Source organism: Solanum pennellii, chromosome 3 (genome assembly GCF_001406875.1).
Source record: "Solanum pennellii chromosome 3, SPENNV200".
NCBI classification, from domain to species: domain Eukaryota; kingdom Viridiplantae; phylum Streptophyta; class Magnoliopsida; order Solanales; family Solanaceae; genus Solanum; species Solanum pennellii.
This window is the reverse complement of record NC_028639.1, coordinates 16,574,456-16,592,641: the sequence shown is the minus strand read 5'-3', so window position 1 is coordinate 16,592,641 and position 18,186 is coordinate 16,574,456. Positions and strand designations below refer to the sequence as shown.

Here is an 18,186-nt window from a genome sequence, read left to right as displayed (position 1 = left end):
CTCACTTTATTTGTTATAGTTTGATCTTTAAAAAGTTTCCCTCTAATTCGTGTGTGCGTGTTCTTTCAGACATCATGCCTCCGTGAAGAGTAGTCCGAGGTTGTCCAACTAGGAGGAGTGTCGAGGAGCAAGAGTTACCAATGCACCTAAAGTGCAACCTAAAAGAGAAGTTACCCATGCTGAATTACGTGAGGCTATCAGGATGTTAAGTCAAGTTTGGACTCATCAAGTTTGACTTAGAGGTAATCGTCATGAGTTGGATGGTACTTCAAGGATCCGTGAGTTTTTAGGGATGAATCTACCAAGCTTCATAGGTTCAAGTGTGATAGAAAATCCAGAGAACTTTGTTGAAGTAGTTCATAATTTTTTTGAGATATTGCATGGTTTTGATGCTGAGAGGGTGGAACTAGTTGCATACCAACTGAAGCGTATCACTAGAGTCTGGTTCGACCAACTGAAAAAGAATAGGGCCGAGGATGCGCCAATAGTGAGTTGGGTTGTGTTTGAGAATGATCTCATGTGATGTTTCATTCCCCATGAGTTTTGAGATGCAAAGATAAGAGTGTTTATAACTCTTAATCCGAAATTTATGAGTGTTCATAAGCATAGTATGAAGTTCGCACAACTTTTTCTCTATGCTCCGGGGATGGTTGCAGACATAAGGAGCAGAAGTAGTTTATTTTTTGTTGGTTTGTCTTGTCAGTCAAGCTAGGAAGGCAAGACAGTAATGTTGATAGAGGATATGAACCTAGCAAGGCTAATGATCTATGTGCAACAAGTTGAGGAGGATAATATTAAGGATAGAGAAGAGTTTAAGTATAAGAGGGCTAAAACATCAGGCAACAAGTTTAGGCAACAAAAGAGTAGTACGAACCGATATTCCTTCCAACAGAAACATAATAGACCTGCACCATCATCTGTTAGTGCACCTGCACCTAGGAGGTAGTGGGGCTGCTGCATGTGGCAGGTGTGGTAGAAACTACTCATGTAAGTGTCTTGATGGCCACACAAGTTGTTTCAAGTGTGTGCAGGAGGGAAGATTCATGAAATAGTGTAATAAAAAAGTTAGTGGAAATTCATGCAATAGAGCCCAGTCTTCATTAATTGCTCTACCAGATAGGGTTTGACCTAGTGGAGCTACTTCCAGTACTAGCGGATGAGCAAACCGCCTCTATGTGATCACAAGTCACCAAGAGAAAGAGAAATCTCCAGATGTTATCACTATCATGATCAAAGTCTTTACTTTTGGTGTTTATGCTTTGCTAGATCCAGGAGTAAGTTTATCTTTTGTAACCCCTTATGTTGCAAATAGGTTTGATGTTATTCTTGAGAAACTCTGTGAACCCTTTTGTGTTTCTACACCTTTTGGGAGTCTATTATAGCTGAGTGAGTATATCATGATTGTGTCATTTCCATCAATCACAAATACACCATGGCTGATTCAATTGAGTTGGACATGGTAGATTTTGATGTTATTCTAGGTATTGATTGGCTTCATGCATGTTATGCATCAATATATGATAGGACTCGAGTTGTTTAAGTTTAAAGGTTCTAATGAGCTAGTAATATGGTGGAGTAGTAGTTCAGTAGTGCCTAAGGGTTATTTCATTTCATACCTTAAGGAGAGAAAGTTAGTTTCAAAGGGTTGTATCTATCATTTAGTCCGCGTTAACAACTCTAGTGTTGAGATACCTCCCATTCAGTCAGAACCTATAGTAAGAGAATTCCAGAAGTCTTTCTTGATGATCAACCCAAAGTCCTTCATGAGAGAGAAATAGACTTCGACAGACACATTGATCTTGGGTATATTTACATGCCCATAATGCTATGTATGAATACATGGTGGCTTAGTTTGAAGTTGTTAAGTCTAGGTTAAGAGTCTTATTTAGTGAATTCTGTGTTTCCGAACTAACCAACATGATAAGATATGCAGGAAAGCGAGGTGACAGATATCTGCATTAAAAAGGGTTAAAAAGAAGCGAAAAGGAAATCTAAGGCAGAAGCAAAGTAAAATCCAGCAAGAAATGCACACAAGGAATTTGCGTGCAAGCTCCGCTTCGCGTAGATGGGAGAGAAACCTTAAGCTCGAATAAATCTTATAAAAAGAAGACTGCGTGTAGTCTTCGCGTTGCATATTTAAGTGTTAAATCTCAGTTGAAAATAAATTGCAAAGCAGTGCACCTCGTGTCAGCCCCGCGTTGGGTGATGTAGAGCCCAAAATCGGAAATCCAGAATTTTTTATAAATAGGGCCTTAATGTAATTGCTGAGGGTTTTTTTTTTCGAAATTTTAAAGGGAAGTCATCAAGGAGGAGAATTTGAAATTCTTAGTGTTATTATCTATTCTTCTTTTCATGTAATTCTGTGGAATGATTTTGACAATTTCGAATATGATTTTGAAGATTATGAGTATCTAATTACCCTAGTCCTAGGGTTGTGGCTACATGATGAATGAAGTTTGCTTAATTTGCTAAGGTTTTTACAAAGAGTTATCTAGGATTCGTGCTTACTTTCTTGCTTGTTTTATTTCATGATTGGTCACCATAGAAATAAATCTATTGTCCAAGTTTAACACGAGAGAGGAATAAAAGGATAGTACATGGAAAGTATGAATTTTGGTTGACTCTAAATAGATAGGGTTAATTCGTTTCAAGTATAGAGATATGCGTAGAGACCTTACTAGGATCATCATGCAGGAAGATAACTTAATTCTCAATTTTTATTCATCTTATCCCCTCTCAACGATGTAGTTAAGGTTGTAATTGTTGTAGACGATTAAAGGTCGACATACCATGATCATACATCTAACCCTGTGGTTCAGCGATGAGATAATTTCAAGACAACATTCATTAGATGATAGAAAGTTCATGAGTCCTGATAAAACCCGCAGTCCTGGATCTTGCCTATAATATTGTTTGCAAGTTAAGAAATTGAATCACTGTTTTAGTTAGACATACAATTTTGTAATACTCTTTATAAAATCTAGACATTACACTTGTTTTGAGCTAAGAATTGGAAAAATAAATAGTCTACTTGGTAGTTACCACGGGTACGATACCCGACTCTTATTAAGAGCCATTATATTACTCGTACGATCACGTGTACTTGCATGTGTAATTTGATCACAACAAGTTTTTGGCGTCGCTGCTGGGGACTTCAGTAATTAGAAGATATTTAATTTTTCTATTTCTAAAAGCTAATCACAAGTGTTGACAACTTGAACTTACTGTTTCATTACTGCAGGTGTTTTGATACTCCAATACTGGACGACGATCATGAACTGTTGTCACCTCTCTCAAAACCTGAAAGTTTCATACTTAGGAAACTGAGACAAGCAGAACATTCAATTCCTTTAGAGTTTCAGGAATCATTAACTCCAGTTCACAAATCTGAAGAACGAGAGTTGACACCTGAAACAATGGCTCTAATGAAATGAGAGTTAGAGACGTGACAGTCCCATGACCCACCAATGTTACTTCTTGTATTTAGAAACCTGAGGTTGGTGGAAGATTAGAATCAATACAGAGCATGGTGCAGATCTTGCACTCAAATGAACAGTTTACTGGTCTCTGTCATGAGGATCCCACAGTTCACATTCACAACTTTCTAGAGATCACTGACACATATACTCCAACTGGAGTAAATAAAGATTATGTGAGGCTTATCTTATTCCCCCTTTCTCTGTTGGGGGAACCAAAGAGATGGTTAAATTCAGAGCCCGCAAACTCAATCACTACTTGGGATGATCTTTCCCATAAATTTCTCAATAGATTCTTCCCCTCTAGGAAGACCGCCAAATTAGAAGTGACATTCTCAGCTTTCAACAGAATTGTGGTGAAAATCTATACCAAGGTTGGGACAACCTTAAATCAATGTTGATGAGTTGCCCTCATCATCATCAAGAAAATAAGTGCTAGTGCATACTTTCATTGAGGGCTTAGATCCTATCACCAAGATTCTGCTTGATTCAGCTGCAGGTGGACAAGCATTAGAGAAGACTTATGCAGAGCTGTACACCTTGTTGAATAGGATATCTCAAGTTAATCCAGAGTGAAAAGGTAGTTGGTTAAAGCAGTGGTACAAAAAACCGTAGGAGTATTAGAGATTGATGTTGTGATAGCTTTAACTGCTCAATTTCAGCCATGCAGATTGTGATGAATAGTCACTTGAGTAATACAACACTGGGACAATAAACTTCTCAAGTTAATGAAGTCCAACAAACACCTACTTGGTGTGAGATTTGCGATGGGAGTGATAATATGCAGATACTTGTGGTGCAAATCCAGATTCGGCAAATTTTGTGGGTAATGCGCAAAGAGAGGGAGGCCAAAAATTATGGTAAAACCTACAACCCGAGTTATCTAAATCACCCTAACTTCTCTTGGGGAGGAAATCAAAATCAAGTTCAAGGTCAGAATCAGTACAGACCTTAGGGTAACCCACAAGGATATCAAGGGCAGATGCAAAGGGAGAAACCTAAGCCACAATCTGGGAATATGAGTGTCGAAGAGATGTTAAAGAAAATCATGGAAGATCAAGCTCAGTTAACGGATAATGTGAGAAATAATCAGTTAGCTACACAAAATTTGGAAAAGCAATTTGGGCAATTGACTAGTGCTCGAAATTCTAGACAACAAGGGGGTTGCCTGGAAACAAAAATCCAAATCCTAAACAGGTCAATGCTGTGAGTACCCGTAGTGGGCTATAATTGGAGGAATTATCTCTGAAGAAAAACATTATCAAAGTGGTGAGTAGAGAGGGTGAACCCCATAACAAGGAAGAAGTTGCACATGCGGAAAAGATGTAGCCAATAGTAAGACCACCTCCTCCACTCCCTCAGAAGTTTAAGAAGAAAAAGGAGGATGAATGCTTTGGTAAGTTTCTATCTTTGTTGAAACAAGTTTATATTCACTTGACTTTGATAGATTTTTTGCAAGGTATAACCAGGTATGCGAAATATGTCAAAGAAATTATAGCAAATAAAAGGAGATTGACTGAATATGAGACAATTACACTCACTGAAGAGTGTACCTCCAAAATTAAGAACAAGTTACTCATGAAGCTGAAAGATTTGGGGTGCTTTACGGTATAATTTACCATCGACCAGAGTATCCATGCGCGAGGTTTATGCGATTTGAGGGCTAGCATTAATTTAATGCCAACTTCATTGTATAAGAAACTAAGTTTGGGTAATCCTAAGCCAACTACTGTTATTTTACAATTGGCTGATAGATCAGTAGCCAAACCTGAGGGAGTTGTCGAAGATGTGCTAGTGCAAGTGGGATCTTTGATTTTCCGGTGGATTTTGTAGTATCAAACTTTGAGCCAGGTACTGAGGTTCCATTTATGTTAAGTCGCCCATTCTTAGATACTTGGAAGGCAATGATTGATGTAGTTGCTAGTCAATTTACTATGAGGGCTCACGACAAGGTAGAGGTTTTTGATGTATGTAGAACTTTAAAAGTGCCACCGTTGTATGAGGAGTTATCTGCCATCACCTGTGGTAGATCTGGAGGTAGATGGTAAACACATCTTGGCTAAAACCCCTTTTGAACGAGTAATGAGGGGTGATGAGATCTATAGAGATGCCGAGGCACATGAAATTGTGCAGATGTTAGACTTGGATGTGATTGAAAAATTGGGTAGAAGATGGGAGCCATTGAACAGAGTGTTAGGGCCCCCACCTAATCCCTCAATTGAAGAAACTCCTAAATTAGAGTTGAAGACCTTCCAGCACATTGAAGGTATGCATTTTTAGGTGTAAATGATACTTTACCTGTTATTTTGTCGCAACATTATCAGATGAACAGGTGGAAGCAGCGTTGTTGATTCTGAAAAAGCGCAAAGCAACAATAGGGTGGCAGAGTCAGATATCCAAGGTATAAGTCCAACTTTGTGTATGCATAAGATATACATGGAGGAAGGATACAAAGCAGGTGCTCCACAACAGCGAAGATTAAATCCTTTAATAAAGGATGTGGTTCGGAAAGAGGTAATCAAAAGGTTAGATACAGGGATAGTGTATCAAATATCGTAGTAGTAAATGGGTAAGTCCAGTGCAGTGTGTGCCTAATAAAGGTGGGATGACTGTAATTACCAATGGTACAAAAGAATTGATACCAACAAGAACGGTAACATGGTGGAGAATATGCATGGACTACAGGAAGTAAAATGAATCCACCAGAAAGGATCATTACCCAGTTTCTTTCATTGACCAAATATTGGACGGTTTGGCAGGTCAGGAATATTATTGCTTTCTTGCCGAATACTCAGGGTATAACCAGATTATAATTGCACCGAATGACCAAGAGAAGACAACATTCAGATGACCTTATGGTACCTATGACTTAAAATGCATGCCATTCAGGTAATGTAATGCTCCAGCCACTTTTCAGAGATACATGATGGCAATCTTTCATGATATGGTGGAAGATTTTGTGGAAGTATTTATAGATGGGTTCTTAATATTTGATGAGTCCTTTGAGGTATGCTTCATAAATCTTGATAGAGTCTTAGCAAGATGTGAAGAAACCAATTTAGTTTTGAACTGGGAAAAGTACAACTTCATGGTGAGAAAAGAGATTGTGTTTGGTCACAAGGTATTAAAAAATTGGTTAGAGGTGGACAAATCCAAGAATGAGGTAATTGAGAAATTACCACCTCAGTATCGGTTAAAGGGGTGAGAAGCTTTTTGGGCCATGCAGGTTTCTATTGAAGATTCATTAAAGATTTCTCCAAGACTGCAAAACCCATGTGCAGCCTTGGAGAAAGAGGTAAAATTTAAGTTTTACAAGAACTTTTAAGAGGCCTTTGAAATGTTGAAACAAAACTTGATGGCAGCCCCTATCATTGTAACACCAAATTGGGAGTTGCCATTTGAATTGATGTGTGACTCTAGATATATTGCAGTTGGAGCAGTGTTGGGGAAAAAACGAAAAAAAGTTTTTCCCTCCATATACTATGCGAATAAGAAACTAGATGAACCCAAGCAAACTACACAGTAACTGAGAAAGAAATGTTGGCCTTAGTGTATGTGTTTGACAAATTTAGGTCATATCTGGTAGGAACGAAAGTTATAGTCTACACTGACCATGCATCCACTAAATATCTCTTCAATAAGAAGGATACAAAACTCCGATTGATGAGATGGATGTTACTTCTTTAGGAATTTGATTTAGATATTAAAGATAGGAAGGGTTCAGAGAATCGGATAGCCGACCATCTATCTAGATTAGAAGATTCATCTTATGTGGCAGAGGAAGGAAAAATCCGGAAAGAATTTCTCTGATGAACAGCTTTTAGCATTAGATATTACACTTTTTTGAGTTAAGAATTGGAAAAAGAAATCGAGTATAGTTGGTAGTTCCTATGGGTACAATACCGGCTCTTTATTAAGAGCCCTTATATTACTCGAACAATCACATGCACTGGCATGTGCGATTTGATCGCAATTGTGAATTATTTGGTGGGTGTCTTATTTCACCTGGAGCATCAACACATCAGAGGTAGATATTGAGGTATGATGATAAATTCTATATATGGGATGAGCCTTATTTGTTTAAGACGGGTCTAGATCAAGTGCTGAGAAGATGTATAGCTGAGGAAGAGGCCCCAAAAGTATTAGAAAGCTGTCACTCTTCACCATATGGTGGACATCATGGGGGTGAATGAACTGCACATAAGGTATTACAATCTTGATTCTTTTGACCTACCCTATTTAAAGATGCGGTGTTCTTTGTTAAAAGAGGTGATTATTGCAAATGAATGGGCACCATTTCAAGAAGGCATGAGATGACTTTGAGTTACATTCTGAACGTGGAAATCTTCGATGTTTGAGGGAATGATTTCATGGGACCATTTCCGTCGTCTAGAAGGAATCAGTATTACTCTAGTAGCGGTAGATTATATGTCCAAGTGGGTTGAAGCAGTAGCATTAAGACCTAATGACTCCAAAGTGGTTGTGAAATTTATCTAGAAACACATTTTCACCAGTTTTGGTACTTCTAAGGCGATTATCAGTGATGGAGGTATCATTTCATAAATAATTCCATTTATAATTTATTGTCTAAGTATGGGGTGAGGCATAAAGTGGAAACTACATAACATCCTCAAACAAGTGGACATGTTGAAGTATCTAAAAGGGAAATTAAGCAGATCCTATATAAAACTATAAATGCTTAAAGGAAGGATTGGTCAGATAAGCTAGAAGATGCTTTATGGGCATATAGAACTACATACGAGACACTAATGGGGACTTCTCCCTACTGAATGGTGTTTGGAAAAGCATGCCACTTGCCCGCTGAATTAGAAAATAAGTCATACTGGGCAATAAAAAAGCTAAATCTGGATACTGAGCTAGCTGGTCGGAACAGAGTAACCCAATTTCATGAGCTCGAGGAGTTTAGGATGCATGCATATGAGAATGCAAAGTTGAATAAGGAAAAAACTAAACGGTGGAATGACAAGCACATAGTGTCACACACATTTGAGCAAGGACTACAGGTTTTATTGTTCAACTCGAGGTTGAAATTATTTCCAGGGAAACTCCGGTCGAAATGGAGTGGTCCATTTGAAGGGGTGTGAATGACTCAACAGGGTGCAATTGAGTTACGAAATAAAGGTGATAGTTCCAGATTACTTGTAAATGGAGAAAGGGTCAAGCATTACGTTGGTAAGGATGTGGATCATGAGGTTGAAGAGATAACTCTAGATGAGGAGTGACTTCTGGGATGGGTCGTGCCGCGACGTTAATTTAGGCGCTCCACGGGAGGCAACCCGTGATTTATTGTAATACTTAGGTTGGATTTTCTTTATCTTAAGTTAAAAAAATATAACATGGGCCATGCCTTGTCCGTAACTACGGTGCTGGATGGAGGCAACCCATCAAGGTTTCTATTAATGGGTTGTTTATGCAGGACTTAGCATCCAAGGACGAAGAGGCAGTGGACCAAGTAACAGCTACGAGTCGCGAGGTGAAGTGCTGAAATTTGAGACACTGAACCTCGTGACAACTGCGTGTCGAGAGGCTAGTCTCCAATTTAGCCTCGCCTGAAAAAATTCAAGGCAGAATACCTTGTGTTGAGCGTGCATCGGGAAGCGAGGGTGTCAAATTTATTTCGACGGTAAAAGTAATTTACGTCACAAAAATACACCGGCCCGTGTCAATGCCAAGTTGCGCACTGTGTTGAGTATTCTTGGGTCAACTGGAATTAAAATATTCAGTGGACCTCGTGTCAGTCGCGCGTCACTAGGTCCAGGTAATTTTCTTCACTTTCATTAATTAAAATGGGTTTTACCCATTTCCAAATAAAAATACTTGACCCATTCCCCAAATTTCCCAATTCAGAAATAATAAATCGGCCCTAATACCCTATATCCCTTCCTCCATCGCGCCTCCCTCCCTCTTTTCTCTCTAATTTCCTAACGAGAATCAATCCTCTCACGTTGCCCAAGCCCAAAATTGCTTCCTTCTTTATCTTGCACGTGATAACGATCAACTCTCGAGGTATGTTCCTCGTTATTTATTCTTGATGTAACAATTATAAGATTAAATTGCATAGTGGGGGTAGGAAAACTTTGGGGGAAGTGTTTCATGCTTGAGGTTGTTGTGGTTTCAAAGTCTTGAGTAGAAATTAGTATTCATACAAGCATGAGGTAGAACAAATTAGGGGGGGGGGTTCTCATCACTAGACATTGGGAATTGTTGATTTTGATGTGTGGTTGTTATGAATTGAGAATTATGCTTTATGTGGTTGGTGAATTCTTGAGTGTCCAACAATATCGCTGAATGTATGTGTCCTGTGTTGTGACATTCTTGGGGAGGTGTTATCATTGTTGATGACAAGTGGTCATTTTTGGGTCAAATTGGTGACCAATCCTTGCAATGTTGTAATGGGTTAAGGGTGACATAATAGTATGTGGGGAACTATGTGTACCTAAGTTGGACGTTGTTGGTTCTCAAGTGTGGGGTGGAATATTCCTCCGTTAGGCATAAACTAAAATGAGTTAAATTGTGTTTCCTTTAGTAGATACTATGTCTTCATCACAAAGGTCAGGACAAACGGCTGCTCAAGGGTCTCTGAAGAAGAGGCCTAGAAGTGGGAATGTTCTACTCGCACCCCTGCTCCCAGAAGGAAGACTCACATATATGGGCTGAAAACAGTAGCCAGGGAGGGCAAGACGTGGTATAGGAATCACACTGAGTCATGCTATTTCTCGAATGTGTGTGTGGATAGGGACAGTCTACTCCGAAAGTTCTCGAAAATTGTGAGGCGGATACAAGAGTTGCACTTGGGTTTCATATTTTAGGAACCATTTGAGTTCAATCTGAGCATAATTTGTGAATTTTATGCTAACTTGATTCCGGATACTCACTCTCACTTTGTCACTGTACATGGTCGGAATGTGTCTATCACCCCAACCAGTATAAATAAGATTTTGGGCACAGCGGATGGCACCAACCCTTTGGTGTTAACCAGTTGAACATTCGGCCACCGTATAAGGAAATTCTTCATTCAATGGGTGGACCTCAGTCCATGGCTTAGTGGACTCATCATAGTCGGAAGCAGTATCACAAGACGCTTCCTTACGCCCATATGTTACGCGAGACTCTTGTTTGGTTAAAACTTGTTATGAATTGTTTGGTAACCGGGCTACATTGCACTGACATTAAATATGACTGGGTGTGTTTGTATACACATTGATGACGAAAACGAAGCTAAATATAAGAGCAATTATTAAATCGGCTATGCAAAAGGCTAGATATATAAGGGCCACCAGTATGCATATGGGGGCCTTATCACTAACATGTGTTATCGTGAAGGTGTTCCGGAAGAAACTGTGGATTACATTGCTCCTTTATACCTTGCAGTTGGGGATGTTACTCGGGTAAAAGGGACAGACACTAAGTTAGGCCCCACTCTTACCACTGTAGAGAGGAACATACGGGACGAGTTGATTATGGATCAGATGTAAGGATTGGAGATGTTGCGGCACAAAACCGGGGTTCGACCGTCAAATTGGTCTGAGCTTGATGAGGTCAGCCGCTAATATCCCTTGAATGCGCATGGTAATGCACTATTGGGGATAGGACAAATGTTTGTTGAGCCATTTGGTGATGATGTCCCAACTGATGAGGACAACTTAAAAACTGGCTTCGATATTGAGTCGGACTGGGAGGATGAAATTGAGCCTCTTCCAATCGGCGTTGATGATGGGATGGAGGATTAGTCAGGGAGTGCTTCCCTTACCCTGTGATTTCCTTTAGTATGATTTAATTGCACTGTAGACAGTGCTATTTTTTAAGTGTGGGGTGGGGGTTATCATTTTCTGTGTATGCTTGCAGTTTGTTTTGTTTATGTTTCAAGACTACGTTTTGTGTTTGGGTTTCTTCGTAGTTTTTTAAGGTTCTTTAGTCAAGGAGAGTCCCTTTGAACCGTACACAAAAATATTTTTTTTGTTAGAAGTAAGTCTGTAGTAGTCATAAATTGAGTCAGCAGATAGATGGACGACGACCGTCTTAAGGGTGAACGTCGTAGATCGAGTCTATGGTGGGTCGTACTGAAATCATAATTCTTTGAAAGAACGTCTATACGAAAATTTATATTAAATTGAAGGATATATGAAGTGCAACTGTTTGTCATGCTATAGAAAAGTACAACTTAAGCTGAAATGACCCTCTCGTGTAACATATAGTGGACTGAGTTGATCTTTCTGAATGCAACGTGAGCCATGAGTGGTGAGTTATGGTATAGTCACTTTTATGCTAATGGAGTCTAGAACTTGCCCAGGTTGTTATTGAAGTGAAATATGATTGTGTGGTACCCAAAAAGAAGATAGCAGGCCTTTTTTGGAAATTATTGTACAAATGGAGCCTCATCGCATTCCTTAGTCAGCGTCCTTCAGCCTTTAACCTACCCTTTGTTGAAACCCTGAAAATAAGTTGCATCCCTTTTATTGATCCCCTAACATTGATCCCGATCCTTAATGAACCGTGTTAGGCTGAGGGACTAGACTAAGGAGATCTATTCAAAGGAACTGAGGAAGTAAGTGTGAAGGGAAAATCAAAAGAAAAAGGCAAAGTAATGCCCCGATATAAGAAGGATCGAAGAAGCAAAGGAAAAAAATTACAACATTGGGAGAAAAATACATATTAGGATATGAAAATAAGAGAAGGGGGGAATATTAAATTCGATAAAGCATGTTAAACAAGAAGGTGGGGAAGAGCAAGGTGATTTACAAAGTCAAAGTCAAGCATAGTGCATTAGGGAGAACAAGTCAGTATTTTCATATACATTTATCTCCCGTGACCCTGAGCCGACATTACAACCTTAACAATTCATGGTTGATCTTTGAGTATAATACATATCAGCAGTAGAGATGTACATAATGGGCAAGCTTATGGTTCTCAATGCATATATGTGATTTATGTTGGGGGAATGAGATGGTTTGATGAAAAATCCGTTGATTAGGTGATAACATTGTGTGTAAGCGGAGTATTCTTTGGCATGAGAGGCACTTGTTGCAGGAGGTAAAGGGATACAAGAAAGTACATAGAGAAGTACGAGTATGGGTGCAGGAAGTTGTCTTAGCATGATTAAATTAATAGCATGTCATATATGGAAGCATGAAGAGAAGACGGTAGAGGAAAGATCAAAGTAGAGTCCATGTCTAGGAGTCATTAGAAGTTTTTCGAGGACGAATAAGGCTTTTAAGTGTGGGGTAGTGACCTTGGGCATATTTACATGCCCATAATGTTATGTATGCCTACATGGTGGCTTAGTTTGAAGCTGTTAAGTCTAGGTTAAGAGTCTTATTTAGTGAATTTTGTGTTTCCGAACTAACCAACATGATTAGATGAAATCTAAGGACAAGGAAATCTAAGGATGAAGCGAAGTAAAATGTAGCAAGAAATGTGCACAAGGCATTTGCATGCCAGCTCTTCGTCGCACAGATGGGAGAGAAATTTCAAGATTGAATAAATCTTCTAAATAGAAGACTGCGTGTAGTCTCCGCGTCGTGCAGTTAAGTGCTAAAACTCAGTTGAAAATAAATCGCGAAGCAGTGCACCTCGTGTCAGCCCCGCGTAGTGTGATGCAGAGCCTGAAATTTGAAATCCAGAATTTATTATAAATAGGGCCTTAATGTTATTTGCTGAGGGTTCTTTTTTTTTGAATTTTTGAAGGCAAGTCATCAGGAAGGAGTCTTTGAATTTTTTAAATCTACTATCTATTCTTCTTATCTTGTAATTCTTTGGAATGATTTTGACAATTTCGAATATCTTTTGAAGATTATAAGTAGCTAATTACACTAGTCTTGGGTTGTGGCTACAGGATCAATGAAGTTTCTTAATTTTCTAAGGGTTTTAGCAAGATTTATCTATGATTCGTTCTTACTTTCTTGCTTGTTGTATTTCATGATTGGCCACCATAGAAATAAGTCTATCATCCGAATTGAACTCGATAGAGGAATAAGAGGATAGAACATGGAAAGTAAGAAGTTTGGTTGACTCGAAATACCTAGAGTTGATTTGTTTCTAGGATAGAGATATGCCTAGATACCTTACTAGGATCATCATGCAGGAAGATAACTTAATGCTCAACTTTTATTCATCTTATCCTCACTCAACGATGTATTTAAGGTTCTGATTGTTGTATGAGATTAGAGGTAAAGATACCATGATCATATATCTAACTCTGTGGTTCAACGATGTTCAAGACAACCTTTATTCGAAGATAGCTAGTTCACGAGTCCTGATAATATCCGCAGTCCTGGATCTTGCCTATAATATTGTTTGCAAGTTACGAATTTAATCACTGTAGCTAGTTTTAGTTAGACACAAAATTTAGTAATACTCTTTATAAAATCTGGACATTACATTTGTTTTGAGTTAAGAATTGGAAAAATAAATAGACTCTAGTTGGTAGTTCCTATGGGTACGATACCCGGCTCCTTATTAAGAGCCATTATATTATTCGTAGGATCACATGCACTTGCACGTGCAATTTGATCGCAATAGACATCATTGAAGATACTCATCCTATCTCTATTTTTCCATATTGAATGGCACCAGCAGAGTTGAAATTGTCAAAATAGCAATTGAAGGATTTTCTAGATAAGGGTTTTATTTGATTAAATTGAATTGAGTATAGTTAAGTTTCAATGGTCTAAAACTTATGAGAAAAGCATTCAGGAATTGAAAAGGAAGTTGACTACTGCCAGTTTTGACTTTACCAGAAGGTACTCAAGGTTTTGTGGTGTATTGTGATGCATTAAGAGTTGGTTTGGATTGTTTGTCAGTGCAAATTGGCAAAGTTATAGATTATGCCTCCAGACAGTTGAAAGTTCATGAGAAGAAGTGCCAACCCATAACTTAGAGTTGGCTGCTGTAGAATTCGTTTTGAAAATGTGGTGTCGCTATCTTTATGGTGTTCATGTGGATGTGTTTATCGATTACAAGAGTCTTCAGTTTGTGTTTAGTTAGAAAGATTTTAATCTCAAACAGAGAAGGTGGTTAAAGTTACTCAAAGATTATGACATGAGTATTTTTTACCACCCAGGTAAGGCTAATGTTGTTGTTGATTCCTTCAGAAGGTTGTCTATGGGTAGTACCACCCATTTTGAGGAGGGAAAGACAGAGATAGCAAAAGGTGTGCACAAACTTGCACGCTTGGAAGTCAGACTTATGGATTTCATAGAAGGAGGAATAGTGGTGACGAATGGAACTGAGTCATCATTAGTGTGATAGGTGAAAGTAAAGCAAGACCAATATCTTATTTTGCTTGAATTGAAGGCAAATGTTCATAAAAGCAAAGAGTATTAGCTTTTGAACAAGGGGGAGATTGTGTATTGAGGTATCAAGGTAGGTTGTGTGTACCAATGGTGGATGAACTTCAAGAGAAGATCATGGAGGAAGCTCATAGCTCCAGATATTCCATTCATACGGATTCCACAAAGATGTATCACAATTTGAGAGAGGTGTATTGGTGTAGTAGCATAGAGAAGGGCATTGCAGAATTTGTTGTTGAGTGTCCCAATTGCCAACAAGTTAAAGTAGAGAACCAAAGGCCTGATGGTTTGGCTCATAATATAGAACTTACGGAATGGAAGTGCGACATGATTTCTATGGACTTCATAACTAGTTTACATAGATATCACGGGCAATTTGGGTGATTGTCGATAGAATGACAAAAGCAGCCCACCTTTTGCCAGTAAAGACTACCTATTCGGCAGAAGATTATGCTAAGTTGTACATTAAGAAGGTGGAAGGACTTCATGGAGTCCTAGTCTCCATTATTCTAGATAGATGTGCACAATTTACTGCATGGTTCTGGAAATCTTTTTAGAAAGGTTTGGGTTCAAAGATAATCTTGAATACTGCATTTCATCCTCAGCCAGATGGAAAAGCAGGGCGTACCATTCAAACATTAGAAGATATGTTGAGGTCTTGCGTGATTTATTTTCAAAGGAAATTGGGATGATACCTACTCTCATTGGTTTGATTACAACATAATTTATGACTCTACCATCCAAATAGCTCCATATGAAGCTCTTTATGGGAGAAGATGCAGATGTCCTATTGGATGGTTTGAAGTTGGTGAAGAAGGGTTGATAGGGAGGGCTAGATTTGGTTCATCAAGCTATGGAAAAGGTAAAGGTTATTCAAGAGAGGTTTAAAATGGCGCAGAGTCATCAAAAATCCTACAGTGACGTAGGAGAAGGTTGTTAGAGTTTAAAGTAGATTATTGGGTATACCTAAAAGTTTCACACATGAAAGGTGTTTTGAGGTTTGGTAAAAAGGTGAAACTTAGACCCCGATATATTGGATCTTATAGAATAATATCCATGAGGATTGCCAATGTAGCATAGGAGTTAGAGCTACCATAAGAGTTAGCAGCAGTTCATCCCATGTTTCACATATCTATATTGAAAAAGTTTGTGGTCGATCCATCATTGATCATATAAACTAAAAATATTGGGATCAAGGATATTCTATCTTATGGGGATATTCCTGTTCAGATTCTAGATCACCAAGTTCGCCGATAGAGAAGAAAAGAAGTAGCTTCAGTCAAAGTCCTTTGGAGGAAAAAATTTATTGAGGAAGCTACTTGGAAAGCCAAAGAGGATATGAAGAATAGATATCCACATCTCGTTGAATCCAGAGAAAATGTTGACCAAGGAACTACTTCTCTTCTTAGTACTCTTTAAATTGTGAGTGAAAATGTTTTTTGTTGCATTTGCTTGTAGGGTGATTGAACAAGATATTATCACCCTTAGCCTAGTAGGAGTAACTCCTTAGAGGAAGAATGATGCCAAGGGGGAGATATTGTAACATCTCGCAAATTGAAATTACAAAGAAGAAGCTTAAATTAGGAAATGGTCATTCTTGGAAAGAATTAAAAATCCAGAAATTTAGTTAAGTTAGAAAAAGTGAGTTTTTGGTGAACTTGAAACAACCATAACTTCTAGATCATGATGATTTAGGTATACTTCCAGATATGGTTGGAAATTCCTTGAAACAATCTTTTCAACACCGCGGAGTTTGCACAATTTTGAGTTCGGATGAATGAGTTATGCCTTTGGAAGTCGGGCTTTAGGAATAAGGAAAGTCCAATCTGGAATTTTAAAGGGTAGTTCGGTATTTTCCTTACCCAAATTAATTAATTCCTTTTTGATAATATTTTTACGGTTTAATATGACTGGGTTCAATATACGCTTTTGAAAAATAGAGTTAGGATTTTTCGAGAAAGAACACAAGAGAAAAGAGAAGAGGAAAAGCAAGAGTCATCATTTTGAGAGCTTTTGATTTGTCATTTCTTCAAGGATTTGATCCAACCAGGTGTGTGAGTCTCTCATAGTGTTGGGTTCATCCACTTACGCACCAAGCATGTTCATTTATGTGAAATTCGTTCTAGAAGAGTTGGAAAATTTATGTTCTTGACATATATTTTTGAATTCGAATGTTGTTATTGAATTAAGATGAATTGAGAAGTTTATGAGATCCTTACATTGAGTTTAGGGTTGCTTTGAGTTATTTTCTTGAGTATACATGCTGGGCATCAGGATTTAAAACAAATTCGAGGTAGATAATTGAATTTAGGTTGATTGGGGCTGAAAATGAAGAATGAAAAAGTCGAGTAAGGTTCATGAACTTGTTCCCCTAGTGAAAAAAAATCTGCTCTGCGTCGCGGACTCCACTGTCTCAAAATTAAATTTCACGAATAATTTTTAAGGAACATCTCTGTATCGCAGACTTGTTCCAAGACGGTGATTTTGTACTTTTCTAAAGTTTAGCTATTCCAAATCATTCCTAAACATCAAGAGACCTTTCCTATCATGAATTCTAATTCTTGAATCCATTTCAAATTCAAGGAAAGTTAAGAGTGAATTAAAGTAAAGTTAGGAGTAAATCCAACTAAAGTTAAGAGCCAAGTCAAGTGAAGTTCATCAAATTTTTCAAGGGTCTTTTAAATGCTTAACTTTTTTTAAGCTCCTGCCTCAATGTAAGTAAAGAGTAAAGAGTTGAATTCATTTCTTCAAGAGAGTATATTGGGACTATGTATTCCCAAAGAGTTAATGTTTTCACATTTTAATAAGAACGGAAACTGAGATTTCCAAAGAGCCTTCAGACTAGTTTTTAGAAAAAAGTAATAGATTTATAAATGGAACAAGCAGGACAACTGAGATTTATAATATAGTCTTTGAGCTAAGTTGCTGAGCACTAATCTCAAACCAAAGAAGAAGTATGTTTTAAGAACATAAGAGCAAGTATACTTTGGTAGTAGTATTGGACACCGAACTGGGGACGAGTATGAGTTCATGTAACTCATGTCACCATAAAACCATGTAGCCACCATGGGTAGAAAAGGGTCATATTTTTTAGATGAACCCTTTCACAGTAGACTAGTCGATCCATTAGGCAGTTCAGGACCTATACTTTTAGCCGGTATAGGATGCACTGACAGCGTGAGGTAAATCGTTGTATCATCACTTAGCTCCTATGTGATGGTTGTCGGTTAAAGAAACTTCCATTGAAGTTATTGTATTTTTATATATATTAGCTTATTTGTATTTTTACATACATCTCATAGTTAATTGTATCTTTGCATACACACAATGTTGACATCATGTTTTATTGTTTTTCTTCGTATTTCCCTTGTTTTAAACATCCTTATATTGAAATGATTCAT

The 18,186-nt window shown here is 38.1% G+C and overlaps 1 pseudogene; it reads right to left on the bottom strand.

Annotated features, from left to right (window-relative positions):
• LOC114076477 overlaps positions 1–18,186 on the bottom strand; it is a 96,432-nt pseudogene that overhangs the window by 59,372 nt on the left and 18,874 nt on the right.